Source organism: Pseudorca crassidens, chromosome 18 (genome assembly GCF_039906515.1).
Source record: "Pseudorca crassidens isolate mPseCra1 chromosome 18, mPseCra1.hap1, whole genome shotgun sequence".
Taxonomy (NCBI): Eukaryota; Metazoa; Chordata; class Mammalia; order Artiodactyla; family Delphinidae; genus Pseudorca; species Pseudorca crassidens.
This window is the reverse complement of record NC_090313.1, coordinates 50,401,424-50,428,792: the sequence shown is the minus strand read 5'-3', so window position 1 is coordinate 50,428,792 and position 27,369 is coordinate 50,401,424. Positions and strand designations below refer to the sequence as shown.

Genomic DNA, 27,369 nt, shown 5'->3' with positions numbered 1-27,369 from the left:
GGGTGAATTCTATGAATTGTATACCTCAGTAAAGCTGTTAAATAAAAATAACAAGCACAGAATGGAAAGTGGGAGGTATAGATGAATCAAGTTTGGCAACATATTGATAATTTTTGCTGGTGGATGATGGTAATGAGGGATCATTATACTTTTCTTTTTCGCTCTTTGTGTACATTCAAAATTTTCAAATAAAAAATGATTTAAAAAAGAAGGTATTGTCATCTTTTCAGATAAAAATAACAAATGGGTTTTCATTAAATATAATAGATTCACAAAATATGCATAAAATCTTCTTGAGTTATGCTGCATATATGACCAAAGAAGAAATCCTAATAAGAAAATTTCAGGATCATAAACAATATTAATTGAAAGTCTGCATATTACATATCTCAGAACTAAATGTTAAAGTGATTTAGCTAGAAATAATTCACAAGCTTGTGAGAGCAAAATATACACTATATTTCCCTATTTTCCTTTTAAACCATTCAATATGTAAATTCCTTTGATAATTTGCTTTTACTTCAAGTTATTTCTATATTGTGTTGATACAAATTCATTCAAAATCCAGTTTTTGAGGTCTTTCTTTCCTTCCCAGATTTCCTATTATGCTCTTTAAGACCTCATGTATATGGTTAACAGTGTCCCCTACACATTTTTGTGTATGGTTTTATGACTTTACTCACAATCAGTGGTGAGTTCTCATCCACATTGACTGTCTGTAGTGTTTTTCAAATGGTGACAGGTACATAGGTAAGGAATGTATAGAAATTGTTTGCTGAATCTTCAACTTCATTTCTGAACAGCTACACAGAGACACCTAGGAGATATTCCTTATTCCCTTGGCCCAGACAGTTATGTTGACCCTGGTGTCAATGTGCGCAACTGACATTCCCATCTCCTTCATGGCAAATTCCCAAATCTCTTTGAGTGTACAAGGGACACACTTCTAGAAACCCACTCCATGGATGTGCTTCGGGATATTGATGCAATATTCTCTGGTCACCACCTCATTGATGGTAGAAAGACCCTTCTTGCCACCATTCTTTGCAGGAGCCATTCTGTCGGGCCCAGGTGGAAACCACATGCCCCCACACATTTTTTTTTTTTTTTTTTGGCGGTATGCGGGCCTCTCACTGCTGTGGCCTCTTCCATTGCAGAGCACAGGCTCTGGACACACAGGCTCAGTGGCCATGGCTCACGGGCCCAGCTGCTCCGCGGCATGTAGGATCCTCCCGGACCGGGGCACGAACCCGTGTCCCCTGCATTAGCAGGTAGACTCTCAACCACTGCACCACCAGGGAAGCCCCCACACTTTTAAATATTTCATTAAACCTTACTTTCACAATTTGAACCTAGTTGAAACCTGTCATTTTATAGAAACACTAGTCTTTCTCAGTCACTCATCGTAATTATGTGTGAAGAGTTAAAACAGATCTCCTTAATCTTCAATGACATTACTATTCCATATTTTTATAAAAAAATATATACATATAGCTAGGGCTTCTTCAGAGGGGAAGGGGCAGAATTCTCATCAGGCAGGCACAGCTGTGCTGCTCAGCTTCCAGAGTACAGTGCCAGGTGCAGTGGCTCTGCACATGATCTGCTGCTTCCATCATGAGTTGAGTGTCCTGGACAGCACTTCTGCACACCATCCAGAGCTGAGGTGTTGCCATAGCCATTTCACACTGGAAACTCTGGTCTGAGGTGCCGGGTCCAAGGTCTCTGCACATGACACTCTGTGAGCACATGAGACAAACTAAGCACAAAGGAAAAGAAAAAGGGAGAAGGAAAATTATATAGATCAGAAACTCAGATCTATGAGGAGAACGGAAAAGCATTCGAGAAGGAATAAATGAAGACTGGACATAGTTGCAACTCAGAAGCAAATTACTGAGGTGGAGAATTATAAAACTTTTCTTATCTCAGGAAATACATCTTGTCTATTTCTGAAGGGAATATATGAATTGAACAACTGAAATGTTTCTCAGGGCAGTTTTATTTGATTTAAATAGAAAATGATTCAATGGAACAATTTCACTTTTTTATTATAAAAATAAGAGTGGAGGAAACCTTCAAGAAAGTGGAGGAGTAATGTGGAGATCACCTTCTTCTCCACAAATATAAGAGAAATACATCTACATGTGGAACAACTCCTACAGAACACCTACTGAATGCTGGCAGAAGACCTCAGACTTCCCAAAAGGCAAGAAACTCCCATACCTGGCTAGGGAAACAGAAAAAAAAAAACAAAAAAAAACAGAGACAAAACAATGGGGACGGGACCTACAACTCTGGGAGGGAACTGTGAAGGAGGAAAAGTTTCCACACACTAGGAAGCCCCTTCACTGGAGGGGGTGGCTGGGAAGAAGTTTTGGAGCCATGGAGGAGAGTGGAACAATAGGTGTACAAAGGGCAAAACAGAGAGATTCCTGCACAGAGGATCAGTACTGACCAGCACTCACCAACCTGAGAGGCATGTCTGCTCATCCACTGGGGCGGGCATGGGCTGGGAGCTGAGGCTCTGGCTTTGGAGGTCAGATCCCATGGAGAGGACCGGGGTTGGCTGCCTGAATACAGCCTGAAGGGGGGTGAACCACAGTTAGCCAGGAGGGAGTCTGGGAAAAAGTCTGGAATTGCCTAAGAAGCAAGAGATCATTGTTTTGGGGTGCACAAGGACAGGAGATTCAGAACACCACCTAAACAAGCTCTAGAGATGGGCGCGAGCCATGGCTATCAGCATGGACACCAGAGACGGGCATGAAGCACTAACGCAGCTGCTGCAGCCACCAAGAAGCCTGTGTGCAAGCACAGGTTACTATCCACACCACCCCTCCTGGAAGCCTGTGCAGCCCCCCACTGCCAGGGTCCCGAGATCCAGAGACAGCTTCACTGGTAGAACACATTGCAGACCTCATGTTGTTGCAACATCACGCTGGCATCTGCCACTGCAGACTCGCTCCTCAGTCCATACCCCTCCCTCCCCTCAGCTAGAATGTGCCAGAGCGCCCTAATCAGCTGCTACTTTAACACTGTCACCTATGAGCAAAAACAGACGCCCTCAGACGACCTAGAGGCAGATGCAGGGCCAAACCCAAAGCTGAACCCCAGGAGCTGTGCAAACGAAGAAGAGAAAGGGAAATTTCTCCCAGCAGCCTCAGGAGCAGAGGATTAAATCTCGACAGTCAACGAGATGTATCCTGCATCTATGGAATACCTGAATAGACAACGAATCATCCCAAAATTGAGGGGGTGGACTTTGGGAGCAACTGTACACTTTGGGTTTGATTACTGCATCTAAGCTGTTTCTGGTTTTATGTTTATCTTAATTTCGTATTTAGAGTTTATTATCACTGGTAGATTTGTTTATTAATTTGGTTGCTCTCTTCCTTTTTATATATATAGAGAAACATATACATTTTTTTTCCTTTTTCTCTTTCTGTGGCTGTGCATGTGTGTGCTTTTTTGTGTGATTTTTGTCTGTATAGCTTTGCTTTAACCATTTGTCCTAGGGTTCTGACTGTCCTTTTTTTTTTGGTAAAATTTTTAACACTTGCTATCATTGGGGGATTTGTTTTTTGGTTTGGTTACTCTCTTCTTCCTTTCTCTTTTTTTTATTACTTTAATTTTTTTTTAATTTTTAATATTTTTTATTTTAATTATTTTATTTTATTCTGCCTTTATTCCTTTTTTTTCTCCATTGCTTCTGATCCATGTGGCTAACAGAGTCTTTGTGCTCCAGCTGCATGTCAGGTCTGTGCCTCTGAGGAGGGAGAGCTGAGTTCAGGACATATGTCCACCAGAGACCTCCAGGATCCATGTAATTTCAAATGGTGAAAGCTCTCTCAGGGATCCCCATCTCAAGGCTAAGACCCAACTCTACTTAAAAAAATGAGCAAGCTAAAGTGCTGGACACCTTATGCCAAACAACTACCAAGACAGTAACACAGCCACACATATTAACAGAGAGGATGCCTAAAATCATAATGTCACAGACACCCCAAAACACACCACAGGACGTGGTCCTGACCACCAGAAAGACAAGATCCAGCCTTATCCACCACAACACAGGCACAAGTCCCCTCCACCATGAAGCCTACACAACCCACTGAACAAACCTTAGCCACTGGGGGCAGACACAAAAACAAGGGGAACTACAAACCTGCAGCCTGCAAAAGGAGATCACAAACACAGTAAGTTAAGCAAAATGAGAAGACAGAGAAACACATAGTAGATGAAGGAACAAGATAAAAACTCACCAGGCAAAACAAATGAAGAAGAAATAGGCAATTACCTGAAAAATAATTCAGAGAAATGATAGTAAAGATGACCCCAAATCTTGGAAATAGAATGGAGGAATATGCAAGACACGTTTAACAAGGACCTAGAAAAACTAAAGAGCAAGCAAACAATGATGAACAACACAATAAATGAAATAAAAAATTCTCTAGAAGGAATCAACAGCAGAATAAATGAGGTAGAAGAACGGATAAGTGACAGCGAAGATAAAACAGTGGAAATAACTACCATGGAGCAGAATAAAGAAAAAAGAATGAAAAGAATTGAGGAAAGTCTCAGAGACCCCTGCAACAACACTAAACACACCAACATTTGAATTATAGGGGTCCCAGAAGAAGAGGAGAAAAAGAAAGATACTGAAAAAAATATTTTAAGAGCTTATAGTTGAAAACTTTCCTAATATGTGAAAGGAAATAGTCAATCAAATCCAGGAGGCACAGAAGGTCCCATACAGGATAAATACAAGGACAACAGGCAAAGACACATATTAAACAAACTATCAAAATTAAATACAAAGAACAAATATTAAAAGCAACAAGGGAAAAACAACAAATGGCATACAGGAAAATCCCCATAAGCTTAACAGCTGATCTTTCAGCAGAAACTCTGCAAGCCAGAAGGGAGTGGCAAGACATATTTAAAGTGAGGAAAGGGAAAAATCTACAACCAAGATTACTCTACCTGGCAAGAATCTCATTCAGATTCAATGGAGAAATTAAAAGCTTTACAGACAAACAAAAGCCAAGAGAATTCGGCATCACAAAACCAGCTTTACAACAAATGCTAAAGGAACTTTTTTAGGCAGGAAACATAAGAGAAGGAAAAGACCTACAATAACAAACCCAAAACAATTAAGAACATAGTAATAGGAACATACATAACGTTACTTAAGTTAAATGTAAATAGATTAAATGTTTCAATCAAAACACATAGACTGCCTGATGATACAAAACAAGACTCATATGTATGTTGCCTACAAGAGACCAACTTCAGATCTAGGAACACATAAAGACTGAAAGTGAGAGGATGAAAAAAGATATTCCATGCAAATGGAAACCAAAAGAAATCTGGAGTAGCAATTCTCATATCAGACAAAATAGACTTCAAAATAAAGACTACTACAAGAGACAAAGAAGGATACTACAGAATGATCAAGTGATGAATCCAAGAAGAAGATATAACAATTATAAATATTTATGCATCCAAAATAGGAGCACCTCAATACATAAGGCAAATACTAACAGTCATAAAAGGAGAAATTGACAGTCACACAATCATAGTATGGGACACTAACACCCCACTTTCACCAATGGACAGATCATCCAAAATGAAAGTAAAGTAGGAAAATGAAGCTTTAAATGACACATTAAACAAGACATATTTAGTTGACATTTATAGGACATTACATCCAAAAACAACAGAATACACATTCTTATCTTGGGTCACAAATCAAGCCTAGGTAAATTTAAGAAAATTGAAATCATAGCAAGTATCTTTTCTGACCACAACACTATTAGACTAGATATAAATTACAGGAAAAAAATCTGTAAAAAATACAAATACATGGAGGCTAAACAATAGAGCACTTAATAACCAAGAGATAACTGAAGAAATCAAAGAAGAAATAAAAATAACACCTATAAACAAATGACAATGAAAACACGATGACCTGAAACCTATGGGATGCAGCAAAAGCAGTTCTAAGAGGGAAGTTTATAGCAATAGAATCCTACCTCAAGAAACAAAAAACATCTCAAATAAACAAGCTAAGCTTACACCTGAAGCAACTGGAGAAAGAAGAACAAAAAAAAAAACAAAGTTAGCAGAAGGAAAGAAATCACAAAGATCAGATCAGAAATAAATGAAAAAGAAATGAAGGAAATGATAGCAAAGATCAATAAAACTAAAAGGTGGTTCTTTGAGAAGATAAACAAAATTGATAAACCATTAGCCAGACACATCAAGAAAAGAAGGGAGAAGACTCAATACAATAGAATTAGAATGGAAAAAGGAGAAGTAACAACTGACACTGCAGAAATACAAAGGAGCATGAGAGATTACTACAAGCAACTGTATGCCAATAAAATGGACAACCTGGAAGAAATGGACAAATTCTTAGAAAAGCACAAACTTCTGAGACTGAACCAGGAAGAAATAGAAAATAGAAACAGACCAACCACAAGCAGTGAAACTGAGACTGTGATTAAAAATCTACCAACAAACAAAAGCCCAGGACAAGACGGCTCCACAGGTGAATTCTATTAAACATTTAGATAAGAGGTAACACCTGTCCTTCTCAAACTCTTCCAAAATATAGCAGAGAGAGGAACACTCCCAAACCCATTCTATGTAGCCACCATCACCCATACACCAAAACCAGACAAAGATGTCATAAAGAAAGAAAACTACAGACCAATATCACTAACGAATATAGATGTAAAAATCCTCAATAAAATACTAGCAAACAGAATCCAACAGAACATTAAAAGGATCACACACCATGATGAAGTGGGGTTTATCCCAGCAATGCAAGGATTCTTCCATATATACAAAGCAATCAGTGTGATGCACCATGTTAAGAAATTGAAGAGTAAAAACCATATGATTATCTCAATAGATGTAGAAAAAGCTTTTGAAAAAAATCAACACCTATTTATGACAAAAAAAAACTTCCAGAAAGTAGGCATAGAGGGAAATTACCTCAACAAAATAAAGGTCATATATGACAAACCCATAGCCAACATCAATTCTCAATTCTCATCATTCTCAACATAGTTTTGGAATTTTTAGCCACAGCAATCAGAGAAGAAAAAGAAATAAAAGCAATCCAAATTGGAAAAGAAGAAGTAAAGCTCTCACTTTGCAGATGACATGATATTACACATAGAGAATCCTAAAGATGCTACCAGAAAACTACTAGAGCTAATCAATGAATTTGGTAAAGCAGCAGGATACAAAATTAATGCACAGAAATTTCTTGCATTCCTATACACTATTGATTAAAAATCTGAAAGAGAAATTAAGGAAACACTCCCATTTACCATTGCAATAAAAAGAATAAAATACCTAGGAATAAGGAGACAAAAGACCTGAATGCAGAAAACTATAAGACACTGATGAAAGAAATGAAAGATGACACAAAAAGATAGAGAGATATACCATGTTCTTGGATTGGTAGAATCAACATTTTGAAAATGACTATACTACCCAGAGCAATCTACAGATTCAATGCAATCCCTATCAAACTACCAATGGCTTTTTTTCACAGAACTAGAACAAAAAAGCTCACGATTTGTTTGGAAACACAAAAGACCCTGAATAGCCAAAGCAACCTTGAGAAAGAAAAACAGAGCTGGAGGAATCAGGATCCCAGACTTCAGACTATACTACAGAGCTATAGTAATCAAGGCAGTATGGTACTGGCACAAAAACAGAAATATAGATCAATGGAACAGGACAGAAAACCCAGAGATAAAGCCATGCACATATGGTCACCTTATTTTTGATAAAGGAGACAAGAATATAAAATGGAGAAAAGACAGCCTCTTCAATAAGTTATGCTGGGAAACTGGACAGTTTCATGTAAAAGAATGAAATTAGAACTCTCCCTAACACCATACACAAAAATAAACTCAAAGTGGATTAAAGACCTAAATATAAAGCCAGACACTATCAAACTCTTAGAGGAAAACAGAGGCAGAACCCTCTATTACATAAATCACAGCAAGATCCTTTTTTACTCACCTCCTAGAGAAATGGAAGTAAAAACAGAAATAAACAAATGGGACCTAATGAAACTTCAAAGCTTTTGCACAGCAAACAAAAACATAAACAAAATGAAAAGACAACCCTCAGAATGGGAGAAACTATTTTCAAATGAAGCAACTGACAATGTATTAATCTCCCAAATTTACAAGTAGCTCATTCAGTTCAATATCAAAAAAACAAAAACTCAATCCAAAAATGGGCAGAAGACTTAAATAGACATTTCTCCAAAGAGGATATACAGATAGCCAACACACACATGAAAGAATGCTCAAATCACTAATCATTAGAGAAATGCAAATCAAAACTGCCCCAGTTTTGCACTGGTATCACCTCACACCAGTCAGAATGGCAGTCATCAAAAAAGCTACGAACGATAAACGTTGGAGAGGGTGTGGAGAAAAGGGTACCCTCTAGCACTATTGTTAGGAAAGTAAATTGATACAGCCACTATGGAGAACTGTATGGAAGTTCCCAGAACTAAAAATAGACCTTTCATATGACCCAGCAATCCCACTACTGGGCATATTCCCTGAGAAAACCATTATTCAAAAAGGGACATGCACGCCAATGTCCATTGCAGCTCTATTTACAATAGCCAGGACATGGAAGCAACCTAAGCGTCCATCGACAGACGAATGGATAAAGAAGATGTGGCACATATATACGTTGGAATATTACTCAGCCATAAAAGGAAACGAAATTCAGTTATTTGTAGTGAGGTGGATGGGCCTAGAGTCTGTCATACAGAGTGGACTAAGTCAGAAAGAGAAAAACAAATACCTTATGCTAACACATACATATGGAATCTAAAAAAAAAAAAAAAGGTTCTGAAGAACCTATGGGCAGGACAGGAAAAAAGACGCAGATGTAAGAGAATGGGCTTGAGGATATGGGGAGTGGGAAGGGTAAGCTGGGATGAAGTGAGAGAGTGTCATGGACATATATACACTACCAAATGTAAAATAGATAGCTAGTGGGAAGCTACCTAGCACAGGGATATCAGCTCGGTGCTTTGTGACCACCTACAGTGGTGGGATAGGGAGGGTGGGAAGGAGATCCAAGAGGGAGGGGATATGGGGATATATGCAGACATATAGCTGATTCACTTTGTTATAAATTAGAAGTTAACACACCACTTTAAAGCAACTATACTCCAATAAAGATGTTAACTATCTAACTAACTAACTAAATAAAATGTACATATAAAATGTCTTTGCATTTTGTGCTATTTAGTGAGGTCCAGCTTCAATCTTCCATCTCTATCTCTGTTTCTGTTTATTTTCAAATACCTAGATATTCTACTTCATTCCTTGAAGACTTACCCCTTGTTCAAAATCTTCCTTTGCACATCAGAAAGGTTTTATGATCTGTTCAATATCCTGTCCTCCCTGCTTTATAATCCATACATCTCCAGTGTTTTGGGTTTTTTTTTTCCCTCTGCATTCTGTTCAGCTTCCTTCTCCATCTACCTTGCTATCACCTGAAAATCTTCAATCTCTGAAATCACTAAAGCAGATAATGTGGACTTTTCCGCTTTAAACACTCAGTACTTTTATCATATCTATGCTTTCATATCATTAAAATCTCCACCATATGGACCATTCCACACTTTCCTATTTCTCAGTCACTTCCTTACCTGTGGTCTATAATTTCAATATTTTGTCATAGGCCACAAGTCTCTTGCTCACTATATATCCATCCTATTTACCTGGATACCCTCTACTTGATTGAATTTAAGTACCTGTCAACAGTCTCCTAAGCATGTCTTGCCTTCAACCTTCTCTTTTTCTAATTCTACTCTTCTCTTCTATTCTAATAAAATTAGAATAACAATATTAATTATTATGAAATACAAATCTGATCACATTTTTTCCTACTTAGAACTCACTTTTAGCATAAAGTTCAGAATTTTTTATGGCCTAAAAATACGTTTGTGACCTGAACTCCATCAGCCTTGCAGATTCACCTTTTGTGATTGACTTTGCTCATTCCTTTCTTTCTCCCCAAGGCCTTTTTATTTGCACCTCCCCATACCTACTACTCTGATTTGACATATTTGCTTCCCTAGTTCAGATTCATCCTTTAGATCTCAGCTTAAACATCAACTTTTCTAGGGAGGGGAGCTGTAGTTATTTACCCTATATATGTCACTTCATTGATATCTTTGGTATGTTCACTACCACTGGGTATACCCCCTCTCAAAGCACTACAAATGATCTTTTCCAAGGTATCTTCTTGCTACTGGAGGGTATGTTCCTTGAACATACAGACCTGTTCATCTTGATCACCACTGTATCTTAACCACATAGAATAACACCTCACATATTATAGGTGTTTAGCATATAGTGTTAATGAAGGTTAATTTTCTACTAATATGACAGAATAGTGATCTAAGAACAACAATAAAATAAATGACTCAGTCTTTGAAAATGTTGAAATTAGATATGAGAGTTAATGTATATAAGGTATGTACATGTAATTTTTTTTTGTAATTACAGAACCATTTGGGAAAAACTATTACTATTGATAGATTTTAACACATTTACCTGTTGCTTATTAATTCTTGTTTTTAGTTTATACATATGCTTCTTAATTATTGATCAATATGAGTTACATGTTTCTCAGTATTCTCATGTAATTATCTAATGTTAAGCCGTTCAAGGGAAAGTACTACAGCTTTATTCAATCTTATTTCTCTCCAATAACATGATAGATCTTAAGGATGATTCCATGTGAACCCTCCTAAAGCCTGTTATCCCTGAAGTAGCAGAAATGTAGATGCCTTCCAAATATCATCTATCCCTTCTATCTTAGAAACAGAATCTAAATTTTATTTAATAAAGCAATGTTCCCAGCCAGAAAGGTACATTTCCTAGCCTCCATTGTAGCTAAATATGGTCATTTAACTAAATTGGGGTCAGTGAGATTAAAAAGAGAAATATTTGATGGAAGGATGCTTAGTCAGTTAGGAAGTGTAAATTAGGCTATTTCCTGCTTTTCCCTTTCCCTTTTTCATAAAATGAGCAATTGTAGCCCTACCAACTAGAAATGGTAGCCCTACCAACTATCTAAGAATATGAATTGAGTTTGAAGATAGAAATAATATTTCACAAATGTGAAAGAGATGATAGAAAGAGCTTAAGTCCCTTTAAATTCAACAAGCTTGCAAGACTCAAAAGAAATACCCTAAGTTGGTTAAATATAATTTGTTGTCACAATTACCATCTCCTCAGAAATTTTTCTGTGTGGCAAAACTTAGCTGAAAATTACATATCTTGTATATCATCACAGGTAGGATTATGTATGAAATGTTGTTTCAAAATTAAAGGAATTTGTGAGAGATTTGGAAAATACTAACCCCAAAATCCATCAATTTTCTTGTCTTTACATAAAATTGGCTATATTCTTCCATCACTGCTTCCTTGGTATCTGGTTTTTTCAGTACAAATTGTTATCACTGGGCTTTGTTTAACTGGACTTCTCATTGTTGCTTCAAGATATTCTCCCTTACTCTCATCTAAATCTCTAGCTTTTATACTCATTTACTTATAGGTTTTATGACGTTTCTTGTTCTGGTAATTTAACACACCCTGTTTATTCCCCAGCTCCTACCAATCCATTCCATTTCTGTCATGTTTACGCTAATGTAAATATTAAAAAAACAACTTTTCTAACTCTTAGGCCTTTCCATTCTATCCACAGCCCTCCAATGATGATGTCAACCCTATCTCAAACACTCTCCTAGTCATGCATGAAAGCATACCTTGGCATTACTAGTAAGAGCAATATTTTCATAAATCCAGTGTCATTCTATTCTCTGACTACTTCTTCCCAATTTTCAAGCTCATTCATTCTAGTATTACCAAATCCAACATTCTCTCAAGTCCATTAAGAGCTCCAATCCATTTATCCTATAACCTTTTAATTTTTACTAATTCACGATTCCTTCTTTCCATTTCTAACCTTTCAATAGAGATCACTTTAAAACATAAGCCACATGACTTGTTCCTCTCCTGCCATTCTCTTCTTTGTCCACATTTTTCCAGTCACATTGACGGCTACACTATTTTCAAATATGCCAGGAACAACCCTGCTTCAAAGCCTTTATAGCTACTTTTCTTTTTGCCTATTCCCCAGATATTTATTTAACCGGGTCACTCACCTCTTCAGGTCTTCAAGTCTTTGTTCATCTCATCTTCTCAATTAGGCTTACCTAACCAAACTATTTCATAAATCTTTCTGCCCTTCATTCCAATTCCTGCTTACTGTACTCTTGTTTTTCTTTCTACTCTTCCTTTTTTCTATTGATGTTATAACAAATTATAACAAACTTAATGGCTGAAAATAAAACAAATTGATCATCTTATAATTCTGTAGGTAGGATTTCAACATGGAAGTTCAGGGCAAATCAAAATGTCAGCAGGACAGTGCTCCTTTCTGGAGGGTCCAGAGAAGAATCTGTTTCCTTGCCTTTACCAGTTTCTAGATGCCAACAACATTCCTTGGCTCATGACCACTCTCCTCCATCTTCAAAGACAGGAACTGTGGGGAATCACTCTGATTTTCCTCTATAGTCACATTTTCCTATGTTTCCTTCCTCAATTTTTAGGAACTCTATGATTACTTTGGACCCACCCAGAGATAATCCAGGATAATCTCCCTATTCTAAGATCAATTGATTAACAATCTTAATTCTAACTTCAACATACATTCTCTTTGTCACATACCATAACATTTTCAAAGGTTTGTAAGAGTAGAATGTGGACACTTTTGGGAGAACACTATTTACATTCCGTACCACATATACATAAGTCTGTTTCATGACTATTCTGTTCCATTTATCTATTTACCTATTTTTACACCAAAACCGCAGTCTCAGTTACTGAAGTTTATCATAAAAATATTGATATCAAGTAGTTGAATCCTTAACACAGTCCTTTATTATTATTATTTTATCTATTCTAGGTCCTGTGGTTTTTGATAAAAAGTATAGAATAGACTTCAATTTATGTACAAAAGCACTTTGGGAATTTTATTGGGTTGCCTTGAATGACTATGAAGATAATTTAAAATGAGTAAGAATAAAACATTTTTTAAAGGAAACAAAAATGAGTTTCCCAATTTATTTACATAATATATTTCTTCATTTATATAGGTCCTGTTCAATTTCTCTTGGTAATATTTTATATTTTCATGTAGAAATATTAAATACCATGTATTACATTTGTTACTATTTTATTTTTTATACTATTGCAATGGTACAATTCTTAAATCTTTGTTTTCAAGTCTTTGCTACTAGTATATAAGGACAATTGATTTTTCTGTATTGACCCTATATCCTATGAGAAAGGTAAATTCACTTGTTTTAATAGACTTAAGTTAAATTTCTTAGGCTTTTCTATACAAACATGTATGTTGTCTTCCAATAGCAACATTATTACTTATCTCTTTCTGGATCTTATGCTTTTTATTTTCTTGTCTTGCCCTACTACAGTCTAGGACCTCCAGTATAATGTCAGATAGAAGGTGCGAGAATGAGGAAAGTTACCATTTACCCAATCTAACAGCAAAGGCACTTGATATTTCACAATTAGGATAAGAATAGCTGTAGGATTTTATTGCCAGCATTTAGCAGATTGAAAAAGTGCCTGTCTATGCCTAGTTGTCTGAATGGTATTTGTATTAAATAGCCATTTCTCTTACAATTAATTTGAGAAGAAAGAAAAATGTTATATTTTATATTTACTCTAATATTTACTATTTTAGGTGACATTAATTTCTTATTATAGATCCGATGTTCTATTTTATGCCATTCCCTTTCATACTGAAAACATTTTTTTATGCATTTCTTGTAGTGTAAGTGTACTAACTAAGAATTCATTAAGCTTTCATTTATGTTAAAAGGTCTTTGTTTTGCCCTCTGATTTAAGATATATTGCTACATGTAGAATTCTGAACTTACAGGTTTTTGTAAAGAATCTGAAAGTTTTTATTCCATTTTCTTCTCTCCATTGTTTTGCTGAGAATTCAGTCATCTTTCATATTATTTTTCCCCTTTGTGTAATGTATCTATTTTCCCCTCCACCTGCATTCAATTTTTTTTTTTCTATTTTGGTTTTCAGCAATTTGACTATAGTATGTCCAGATATGGTTTTCCTTCTTTTCATCCTGCTGGGTTTTGAAAAATTCTTGGGTCTATATGGTATGCTTTCAAAATTTTGAGAATATTTTAACCATTTTTTCTTCAAAAGCTTTTAGTCCCCCTTCTCAACTCACTGCAATTTTATCATTTAACTGAAATTAGACTGAGAGAAATCACCAATAAGTGTCTGTATGCTATATCCATCTAATGCTCTTTTCTTTAGTATTATTTTTTGAATCTTTTGGTTATAACTGTCACTGTTGACTATTTCTTTCTGACATCACTTTCTACCTCTATGACTTGTGAAAGATGACTTTTTCCAGGTTCTCCTCCAATATTTCAAACCTGTATTCTCTGTCTCTAATATTAGATATTCTTTATTATTATTAGCCTTAAATGATTGTGTCACCTAGACATCATGCCTTTAGCCTATTCATTTATTGTTATATATATTTTCTGGTGATTTCTGACAAATTTTATCTTTGACCTTGAATTCTTATTAAGACTTACCATTATATCCAACTTGCATTGAAACACTGCAAGCAAGTAAAAGCAGAACTCATTCGCAATTCTCTTTTTATGTCTTTTTCGACGGCATCTCCATTTATGCAATCACCCAAGCCAATGATTTTGGTGACCTTTCTAAATATATTCTCTTCCTCATTACTAGCCACTCTGATCAGTCATCAAGCCCTGCTAATTCTAACCCCCACTCTTATTTTTGTAATTTAATTCAGGCCCTTATCACTGTGACCTTAACCATTATAAAAGATCTGGACTTCTTTTTTCTATTCTCAGTTCTATTAAACAGCCTTCAAGGAAATGTACACATTACAAAATACAAATTGAATCTTCTCCTTTCACGGTTGTAAACCATTACACATTTCTCCATAATCAAAAAATACTAAACTATCTCTTCAGTCTGGAATAAATGTCATTCCTAACATGCCCCTGTATACCTCTCCAATTCTGACTCTTAGTTCCTTTAATTAATAATTCTTCTTATTATTTTCTCCAAAGCAAGATGATATGTCACCCACCCTATGAGGTGTTTTTTAACAAAGCTATTCATTCTCTTTCTTATTTTGCTTCACTTTTGAACAGAATAGTAATTTGCATTTGCCAACTTAATAATATTAGTCCATATCTGTGTACTTTCCTGTATTTTCTTCCTTTCATATTGTGTCAGCAGTGTTTAATAGAGCTCTTGGCTTATGATAGAAACTTATATTGCTTTTTCTTTTTTAAGCTTTCAGTCACTTTCAGTTTTTTTCTTTTCTCTGCTCTCCTTTTCCTTTTCAATTTTTTTTACTTTTGCTTTCTCTCCCATAATAATATTCTAATAGTAGAAAATTAATAAAAGATGTATTTACCTGTATATGAAAAATGTACATTCCAACTGAGTGATTTTTTTTTCTTAAAATCATGATTATGTAAAGTTAAAATGGCTATGATCAATGGCCTAAATACTTCCGAACCAAGCACAGTCTGGAGTATATATCACTTAATGCTCTTTTATTCAAGTGCTTAATTTAATCATGAGAATTTAATAACAATTTGATGTTTTTATTTTTTTCTCATTTTCAAAAGTATTTCCAAAAAATTATGTTGAAGATATAATGAACTTTTGTGAGCGTATTTTAAGTTATTCAACTTGGGAAAATCAGTATTTTTTGCAGTTTATTGCCACCATTCCATATGAAGATGTTTATGAAGACATTTAAGATATATGAAGATATTTATTTAGATGATGTGGAGATTAAAAAGATAGAGTAAAGATTAACACAAACAACTATATCTTTACAGTTTAGTTAAGGATCAAGTTCTTACAAAGATTATGATTTATCTTTCCTTTAAAATAGAAATATTCATTTTTCTCTATACTTTAGTTACTAAATATATTTAAGCTTTGAAATTATGACATGGAATAAAATAATGTTGAACTTTTGGGTTTTCCTGGTGGCGCAGTGGTTGAGAGTCCGCCTGCCGATGCAGGGGACACGGGTTCGTGTCCTGGTCCTGAAAGACCCACATGCCGCAGGGCAGCTGAGCCCGTGCGCCATGGCCACTGAGCCTGCGCGTCTGGAGCCTGTGCTCCGCAACAGGAGAGGCCACAACAGTGAGAGGCCCGTGTACCGCAAAAAAAGAAAAAAATGTTGAACTTTTTCTTATCCACGTCTATAAAAAATTAAGATATAAATATACTAAATAAAATTTCATAAATACCATGTACATTTTTTCTGATTAATCATTTTCCCTTCTGAATATAACATTTGCATTAAGAAATATAGATTTTTCTTCATATTTTGTTCAAGTCATAAAAATCTTAAAGATGATAATTTTTTTTTTTCCTTGTTTCAGAGTGTTCTCATGGAAAATTTTCTCCTCTGGACATATAACTGAGTTAGTTGACAAAATATTTGGTTAGTGGAATATAACAAATATTTTTTTCAGAAGGAAGAGAGGAAAATGTAACAAAACCTATTATTTCCATGAAAAAAAATATACATAAATTACTAAATATAACAATCTTATAGACATATACAGAGAGAGTGAAAGGGAGAGAGAGAGAGAGTTCTGTTTCCTCTGACTAATAAACATGATATAGTTAGACTTGACAAACTGCAACTGATTTCAAAATTAGTGTTATATGAATATTTCAAGGTTTTTTTTTTTTTTCATTGATACTTAACTTCAGTACTAATCATTAAGAATAAATGGGGGAAATGTGTGACTTTAAAATATTAGGCTCATTTTCAGCAAGTGTTAATTACCTAAATTTTATCACAGTCACAAAATCAGGGATATTTCAGTCTTTGAAAGTATTTTTGGCAGTACTATTGTTTGGAGATAATATGAATAATAACTCACCCCCCCCACCACCATAAAGCTATCACCTAATTTGATTTTGGTTAAATCCTAATTGGAAGAGAGGTGCAATAATTTATTTGCATTATTCCCAATATAAATTAGTTTTATCTATTACACAGTGAAAATAATAATAATGTTTATTTAACCCATTTCTAATTCTGTTTATTTAAAAGTTAAAGTGAAATCAATAGATAATTACATCTCCAACACTTTTTCTCTCTGAACAGGAAAGTATATGTTTAATTTTGTCATTTTTGTTTGTTTTTTTCACCTACTAGATCCTATGTTTTGTAGAATATCCCATCATTTTCCCAGCTAAAGTGCTTAGAAAACTTGCTGCAAAAAAACACAAAAAATACCCAGACATCTTTTCATTAAATGCATATTAAGCCATTCTAAGTACTTTTTACAAATAACAATAATCCCAGAAATTGTCTTTAAAATGAGAGGGCATAGTTGAAAAGAACAAAATCCACAATAAGAAATGATATAATCAACTATATAGAGTATATTAAAACTTAAATTATGTATTCACAGGATAAAATAATCGCCACTTGTTTTATATGTTAATTGTTAATTTCTACTTTATGGGAAATTACTGAAATTATTGTAACACCAAAATTGATATCAGCTTTTGTCTTGTTTTCTGAGACAGCCATCTACATCCCTCTATGCCGAACTTGCTCACTGCCTTGTAAAAAAATAAATAAACAGAAAACTGAAATAAATAGTTAGGAGACCAGAAAGGGGGAGTTCTCAAGCACTGCAGTGACAGAAAAGCCCAGCATGAAGAAGAAAGACTCCTCTTCTTTCCTGGAAAAATACTCAGCCAGTGAAAATCCATGGCATATTTTTTCATTATAGCCCTCCCAACTTCCCTTCCCCCTCTATAAAAGTGTTCTTCCTTTGCCCTGTGGAAACTCACAGATAGTTTGCCATTGTTGCACACTCCAAATTGCAATTCTTTGCTGATCCTGTATAAACTTATCTTTATTGAAGGAGTATCTGGGTATCTATCTGTTTAGGTAAATATTTGGTGGCCCATGTGAGGACCAGAGATTATCCCATTAGGCTCCCGGACTGGTAAGCAAACAGCTGCAATACTACAATTGAGCCCATTGTGTTCAGTGCTTTTCTTGCCAACCCTGGAGTTTGAAGATACTTCTTCCTTCTGGATCCAAACTCATGCTATCTTTGTCTTTTAAGTTCCTCAGGCCTTATTTGGGATCTATCTTAAGGTTTTATTCTTTATAGGTAAGGTCTTGTTCTGTATGGGAGTACTCATTTGCCACTTTTGTCTGAATTAGAGATCAGCCTGTTTCAACCAGACCTGGCTGAGGCACCATTGGCCAATTCCTTTGGAACAGAGGCTGTTGCATTGAAACTGTATCAGTTCAGTCTAGGAGCTGTTCTCTGGAAAGTGGGTGAAAAGTCTTTTACCTGGCTGCTCCAGGACTAAGCCATTTCCTTAGAATTGGCAGGTATTAGCTTGCAGACTGTTTGAGTTGCAAGGTGTGGAGCAGCTGTTTGAATTGCATGCAAATTATTCTTTTGCTCTAGAGAAAAATTCATGAAAAATGGGATCCCAGTTATATAAATATTTCTTAGATGACTACAGGGACTCTGGCTGATTTTATGTTTAAAAACTGTGGTCCTTCCTCATGAGCATTTCTCACTAAAAGGACCCATTGGACCAAAGATAATTTGGAATATCAATAGCCTTTTTGGAGAAATTTTAATATCCACAAACTTAATTTTCTCAAAATGAAACTGAACTACAATAACGCAAAATTTTCCAAAACTGGGGATAATGCTTATTTCAATTGGTACTTTGAAGCTTCCCAACCTTTATCAAGAGCCTAAAATTGCTGTTCTGCAGAAAAAGATTTTAAAAATAACATATCCAAACAAATAATTTAAAAAAGAGAAAATTGCTTCCAAAGATTCAAGCTCTTCTTCCTTGGCATCTCTATCTCAGGCTTTACCTATGATACCATCTTGTCTCTCTGTTGGCTCGTCATGGCCAGACTGTACCTCCAGCTCCATCTTCCTCCTTTCCTTCTACACCACCTGAATCTCAAATACACTCTCAATTTCTCTCACTAATTCTTTTGCCAAAGTTCCACTTTTCTACGAAACTCACCCCCCTTCCTTTTCCTCTGAACTTGTCATAACAAGTCCTTTTAAAATTAAGCTTCCTGAGGATCCAGAGTATAAATATATTTTGTTTTAATATTCTCTGGACTAAACCTGTGACTAAAGCTAAACTGTGAGTCATAGTGAAAGGTTTTTCCAAAGTAACCAAATTTTCTCACAGATTTGTTGAAGAATTAATAGTCATTCAAACTTTTCACCTTGTTTCTCTGACTAATATCAGCTAGTTCATATGCTTGTTGGTGAAGGCAGGGACAAGCATTGGATGAATACTACTAATTGAGAAAATCTTGAAAAATGTCTAGAATCACAACAGGGAGTCCAGCCAGCCTGCTAACTTATTATATGATCAGGCTTGGGAAATCGCTAGGGACTTCACTGAGCAATTCCTAGGGCTTTAACAAAGGCTGTTGACTGGAACAAAATTCACGATTGCACACAAAAATCTGACTCATCTATCCATGACTATTACAATTGACTTCAGAAATTTTTTAAAAAAAAATTGGTTGCATCTCGAGCCTTGCAGGATCTCAGTTCCCTGACCAGGGATTGAACCCTCGCCACAGCAGTGAAAACCAGGAATCCTAACCACTAGGCAACCAGGGAACTCCCAAATTTGAATATTTTTAAAGAAAATTCTGGTCTTCCTTCAGATGTTGATTCCACTCAAGTAGTTTTTAACTCTGTGCTTTTTAGTTGGCTGAACCAGGACCTTTCCCTTCTAGTAAAAATAAACAGGATTAAATGGAACGCTATGATCACTCTAGATCATAGCAAACCTGCTCTCTAACACACTTAAGAGCCACCTAAAAGGAAGGTCACCAAAATTTGTAATCTTCAAATCCACCAATTGAATGTCCCCAAATGAAACTAAAACCATGCTAATGTATGCTGTTATTGCAAAGAGCCAGGGCATTGAAAAAGACAATTACAAATTTAAGTGTTCTAGGTAATTTCAGTTCTCTGACCAGTCTTTCCAAAGTCCTCTGAGTTCTCAATGACATGACTCCAAGGAACTACAGAAACCCTTCACAATTCTTCCTTTTAATCAGCTTGTAGAAACATTTCTCCAGATAGGGGGCAAATCTCTTCTAGATTTAACTGTCATCAGATCACACTCTCAGTGCTTAACCCCACTGATATAAAGCAGCCCCTGCCTCAGAACACTAAAACAGTTCAAATATTTGAGATTGCTAATGAACTTCAAGGGGTTCCTGTCTCTGAACCCATTTCCTTTTGTTCAGGCTTTTCAAGAGACTCCTACTTTTTTCTTCTTAGTTTCACCACCTCTATTCACTTATTATGCTGTGACATCTTACAGAAGGCCCATGCTAGAATTTCTTTGTCCCCAAAGAGGGAAATAATTCTGGAAATTGTGAGTAGTCATCAAAGAAAACCAGCAAGTGAATTAAATAACCTCTGATATCTTTTATTTGTTCTGTCTCCTAAAGTACCAAAGCTGATCCTGAGACACTGATCATTTGTCCCAACTGAATCAGCTACCATGCTTATTATAGGAAAAATCTCCAACTGATATTGGCAAAATTCACAGTGTACCTCCTATAAAGATTTAAAGAGATTCCTCAAAATATTTTCCCAAAATTAATCAGTGCTCTATAAGTAAAGAAGTTCTTCAAGGCATAAAGCTATAATAGAAGATTATAAGGATCAAGGCTTCATTATTCATTTTCTAGCCCATGTAACACCCCCATTTTACCAGGAAGCAAACCTATGGACCAAAGGTGGAAGTTAAACCAGGACCTCCTATCAAACAACATTGTTTTCCCTTGACCCCCTGTCATTCCTAACCCTCATACATTACTAACATCCACTTCAACAGGAAGCAAGCTCTTTACTATAATTGATTTATGCAGTTCATTCTTTAGCATTCCATGTATAAAGCTAGCCAATACATTTATCCTTCACTTGGAAAGAAAAAATAGTTTACCTGGATAGTAATGCCTCTGGATTTACTGAGAGCCCTTATTTCTCACAAATGCTGAAGGCTGATAAGGATATAAAGTTCCCAAGAGTGTCTACTTTGTTTCAATATATGGATGACTTGCTTCTTTGATTTTCTCAAGCCTCCTTACTAAGGAAGACAATATCCACTTGCTAATGATTTTAGCCTTAAAAGGACAAAATTTGGCCAAAGAAAAATTGCAGTTTGCTCAAACCCAGGATTGATATTTAGCGCATGATATCAGAAAAAGTGCTATACCTAGATCCAGATAGACTTCATGGTATACTAAGCTTCCTAAAACACAAACTAAGTGACAACTGGGAGGTTTTCTTGTGTTAGTTGGTTATTGTCAAAATTGGATTCCAAATATCTGTCTTATGTCCAAATCTCTGGATACTTTATTCAATAATGATAATGCTAACACAATTTTATGGGAAAAACTGGAAAACATATTCCTCAAGGCCTTAAAGGAGAGTTTGATGAACCTAGCTACCCTTGGGCATCCAAATTATCAGATTCCCTTTCTTCTTTTTGTGCATGAAGAAGAAGGGAATGCCCTTTAGGTACTCACCCAAAATCATGGGGACCATTATCAACCCATAAAGTATTAAAGGCAGTAACTGGACCTTGTGGAATGGGGATAACCTCACTACATTAGAGCTGTTACTGTTATTGCCCTTTTGGTTAAGGCCATTGAAAAAATTATTGTGGGATCCCCTTTAATCATTTTTTCTTTTACCTCATGCAGTAGAAGCTCTTCTGAATTCTCATCACACTCCACATTTCTCAGCCAGCTGCCCCACCTCCTGTGAAGTCTTTTTGTTAACTGCCCCTCACATAACTCTCTTACTGTTGTAGTAACCTTAACCTGACTACTCTTTTCTCTCTGTCAACTAATTCCTCATGTCTGATTAATGCTGACAGCCCACACTTGAGGCCTCCTAATAATCTACATGAAATTCCATTGGGTAATGTTTACTTCTCATAGTTCACTGATGGTTCTTATTTAAAAGGTGACAGTGGCATATATTGCATTCAGTATGCTATAGCAACTCCTTTTGATACTGTTGAAGCAACATTTTTAGCTTTGGCTACTTCAGCCCAATAGGCTGAATTATAAGCTCTTACACAGGTTTGTACTTTAGCCATGGGCAAAACCGGCAATATTTATACTGATGGTAGATACATGCTTTTGAGTAGTTTATGATTCTGGAATGTTGTGGATGCAATGTGACTTCCTTACTTCCAGTGGAAATAAAATTAAAATGTCTCCTATATTCAGGAATTATTGGATGCAATACTCATACCTGCTGCTTTAGCTATTGTTAAGATTTTAGGCCATTATAAACTTGACTCTCTGGAAGGTAAGGGAAATCATATTGCTAATATTTCTGTGAGGAATGGTGACTTTAAGGAAACCAACAGCAGCTAAACCTCAGTCATGGTCCAAAAGTGTATTTCCCTAAATGATACTTAGTAAAACTGACCAGTGAAGCCCAACAATTGACCTCAGAAAAGAAAAAAAAAATAAAAGTTTGGAAATTTAACAATTGTTGGTTTGGTAAAAAGAGAAAGCTCTGGTTTGGACCAAATAAAAACCCAGTCCTACCAGAGAATCCAAAATTTCCACTTCTCACCGCCCTACATGCATTAAATCATTGATTTACTGACAAAAGGATAGCAGTCAAAAATCAATATTGGTGGGAAAACATTAGCAAAGCTGCAAACTTTCCTATCACACTTGTTCCACTTGTCTAAATTAAAACCCAGGGAGGCTTGTTCATACTGCTCCCTGCCAGTTCATACTACCTAATGGACAATTTCAAGTCTGACAAATGGATTTGATATAACTTCCTCTGTCTAATCGATAATAAATATGTTTCAGTCATGGCTTGTATATTTTCACACTGGACTGAAGCCTTCCTTTGCAGATAGGCTACTGCCTCTTGTGTGGTTAAAGTTCTTTTGGAAAAGATTATCCTTATCTGGGGAACTCCTCTCGAACTTCATAGTGATTGGTGCCTCAGCAAGTCTGTGCTGTTTGATTTGTTTTACTACACTTTCACTGTGCTTGCTACCCTCAATTCTCTAGTTTAGTCAAACAAACTACTGGCAATATTAAAACTCTACTGGCAAAATTTGTAGAGACTTTCCAAATAGCTCAGCCAAAATTTTTGCTGTTGGTTCTTCTAAATCTCAGATCTACCATTTTTCGAACTCGTAAACTTTTACCCTTTGAGATAGTCACAGGATGTCCAATGCACTTGGCTTCTGCTTCTTGAAGAGATAAAAGGAGAAATATTCCAATATTGTAAAGACCTAATTACTTCTATTAAAACTATCCTTAATCTTTTCATTTTTGCACTCTGGAGACTAAGACTTTCAGCATCACACCCTGCAACCTGGAGGTTTTGTTTATTAGAAAAGACATCTCCCGGAGAATTCTCTTTAACCTCTAATGGAAAGGTCCTTATCATGTACTGCTAAACAATCCTTGCTCAGCCAAACTCCAGGGAATAGACTCTTGGATTTATGTGACATTCCTAAAGAAAGCACCAAACCTGAAAGTAAAGATTTACCCAAATTGAAGCACATGACATATGATGAGACAGATTTCCCAAGATATCCAGACCACGTCTGTCAGAAATTTGTCACCAATTTTTTATGATGACAGAATTCTTCAGATGATCTCCAATGTCTATGATTTTGATAACATATGGACTTCAAATAAAATGGGGCAGAGAGTTTTCCCTCTTACCCCTCCTTATGACTCCAGTGTGGTTCCAATCTGTGCACTTTCCCTCTGACATGAGACACTACACTTGTGAAAGGTCTTTTTTGGCATCGAAGGACAAAAAAAACATGAAAACTAGAAAACCTGACTCTTGATCAGCAATGATTTCAGAGAAATATCTTTATCAAAAGGGGACATATAAAAAATTAATAAACAGAAACCTCAATTAAATAGAGTTGGAAGAAAAGAACAGAGGCCTCCCATACCCTGTAATGGTAGACCAGTAGGAGGAAGAAAGACTCCTGTTCTTTCCTAGCAAAAACTCAGCCAATGAAAAGTCACTGACTCTTTGTTTATTATAGCCCTACCAACTTTTTTCCCCCTCCATAAAAGTGTGCTCCTTCCCTTGCTCTGTGGTTACTTGCATGCGGCTGCTCTGGTAGCACAATCTGAATTACAATTCTCTGTTAATCTCAGATAAACCCAGCTTGGTTGGAAAAATATCTGGCAGTCTATTTTCTAGGTCATCAATGGTTATAACAGAAGTTATTTCTCTAAGTGGCTTTTTATTTCCATTATCTCTGAGAACTCTAACTTCTTCTATTTTGCTCATGTATTACAGTAACTGTGATTTTCTTTGGATCCAAGTTAAAAGTAATTTCTGCATCAAAATAAGCCAATAATACCACTGTAGTTCATAAAGAATACTAGTAAACTATTTGTTTTACTGCTTATCACTTTTTAGTTGATATCTTATAGGCTGTGTATTGAGTCATTTTGACTCTACCCAGGTGAGAGAGTTCTTTCCACCTTCTAATTAGATTCCTTTGGTCACTTATTACACTTCTTCACATGAATATCTTTTAAATTGCTCTCTGGTGTTTCCCTTGTGCAACTTACCATTTCTCAAAAACTTAACGAAAATTTTCCCTTTCTTTTCATTTCCTATCTCCTAGGAAACTATGTGAAAACTTCATCCAGGCTGGAAAGAGTTCTAATGTTTATATTGGCACATGTTAATTCTCGTAGCAGAAGGCTCTGTTTGTTTGTTTATTTTTGTTAATTGAATTATATTTTGAACTATTTTTTTATGATTTGTAGTATGTTAATATTTTCTGAGAAGTGTACAATATACTTAAAGAGTCATGGCAGATAGTTTTCATATTTTCTTCTTTGGCTTATCTTTTCAATTGGGAAATCCTCACTTCATAAAGAAACATTTGCCTTTCAATGACAATTTGAGACACCCCATTTTCTGGCTAGCATAAAGTAGTTACCACTAACATTATTGATATTTTTTACTTTACTGATACATTATTTAAGATGCAGTTTCTGTCTAAACTATGGAAAATGAATGCTACCTTTTTCTGGCTTCTCTTTGGTTTAGTTTTTCCTTTCCTCAACTTTTCTTTGATGTATTTCTTAGTTTTCTTAATCTTAAGCATCCAGTCTGCTGAATGGTAGCCAAATAACTGAGAAACTAAATATTCCTCGTTATTTGTTTTCTTCAATCCTTACACTCCAGGACAGAAACCCACCCAAAGGGAGCTCCAGAGTAGGCTTTGACCTAAAGTAGGAAAGGGTAAATCACCCCTCTGGGTTAGTATATGCCTCCCAACAACGTATCTTCTTGGCATCTGTAGGTTTTACTGATGAGATAAGGAAGAGGTTCTCCCAAGAGGCAAGAGGCAGAAAAAACACTCTGAAAGGATCAGCTTCCATCATTCTGATTGACAGAGTGGGGAGGTTTATCCCTGCAGTCTGCAAGGCTATGATTTAAATCTTAGCAAACAATGAACAGAGACAATTTTTTTTGTTCTTTTAGTATTTTTTCCCATCCTCATTTCTGGTGCAATTGTAACAGAATGTGCTAACTCCACATTGAACTTCTGAGATTTTGAATTTTAATCTTTCTGTCACCAACTTGCAGTGGAACCTCAAGCAGGTGACAATCTCAGTTCACTGTTTTTGTTTCCTTGGCAACTCGCTGAAATGACAAATTAAGGAAAGTAAATACACTAAATTGAAAACATGCCTATTTAACACAGTCATTTCTATAAAAAGAGTAAAAATAATGTTAAAGAATTTGTGTATATAACACAAAGAATTACCTTTTAGCAAAATTCAGTAATTTCCTAATTCAACTGAAATAATCTAAAGAGAATAGTAAATGTATGAAGAAAAATGTAAAATAGAAATATCAGTAAGAAAACTCCCTTTGCCAATAAGAAGTGAGTATTGATAACATGAAGATGAAAAAGTGGGATATAAATGAAGAGATCCAAATTTCACGACTATAACTTATTCTTGGTCATGTGCTAAATATTTTCACATGTGACATTTTATTCAATTTTCAAATATACACTATGCAATTGACATGCATTTTACGATGGACAGACAGACCTCAACCCAAGCTAATGCATCCTAAGAAAGGAGAAAGGCACAGCAGTTTTTAGGAAATGATTCTGCTGATGTACATACGTTATTTATTTATTTATTTTTCGTCCTACATATGGCAAAGAGAAAAAAAAAATCTGGTGACGAATGGCTAATTATTGAGTAACTGAGTCAGTCAGTTTAGTTTAGGAGCTATTAAGGTAGATACAGTCTCCATTTGCTTAGATAAAAAGTGTTCTAATTATTGTAACCATGAGAAAAGGGGACAACTTACAAGTTTTGGAGAAAATTTGTTGAGTTTCTTATAGTTAGACACCAAGTAGTAATAAATATCTTAATGTGAGACCACTAGGAAATTGGAATTATTTAATTTATTTAACGTATTAAAATTTCTGCAGTGGGAAAAGATTGCATATATTTGTGTGATTTGGTCTAGATTTCAGACAAATTTTTGTCATTTTTTTTTCTTTTACTATATGGAAGAAAGTAGCTAATTTGGAACATCTGAAAGAGTCAAAGTTTTAGCCTTTGTAAAATAGGCTTATCTTCAATGAGACCTTTAAATTTTGTGCATTAAATTCCGAGAGTTTCATCTTGGGGGTCCTCAATTTTTTTAATTAATTTTTATTGGCATATAGTTACTTTACAATGTTGTGTTAGTTTCTACTCTACAGCAAAATGAATCAGCTATACGTCTACATATGTTCCCTCTTTTTTGGATTTCCTTCCCATTTAGATCATCACAGAGCATTGAGTAGAGTTCCCTGTGCTATACAGTAAATTCTCATTAGTTATCTATTTTATACATAGTATCAATAGTGTATATATGTCAATCCCAATCTCCTAATTCATCTCGCACCCCCTTCCCCCTCAGTATCCATACATTTGTTCTCTATGTCTGTGTCTCTATTTCTGCTTTGCAAATAAGATCATCTATACCATTTTTCTAGATTCCACATATATGTGTTAATATATGATATTTGCTTTTTCTGTTTCTGACTTACTTCACTCTGTATGACCGTCTCTAGGTCCATCCACATCTCT

The 27,369-nt window shown here is 35.6% G+C and overlaps 1 long non-coding RNA gene and 1 pseudogene across 1 annotated transcript in view; both read right to left on the bottom strand.

Annotated features, from left to right (window-relative positions):
- Window positions 1–27,369, bottom strand: part of LOC137211492 (uncharacterized) — a 194,081-nt gene that overhangs the window by 143,538 nt on the left and 23,174 nt on the right. The window lies entirely within an intron of this gene.
- Window positions 633–9,157, bottom strand: LOC137211447 (large ribosomal subunit protein eL31-like; annotated as a pseudogene).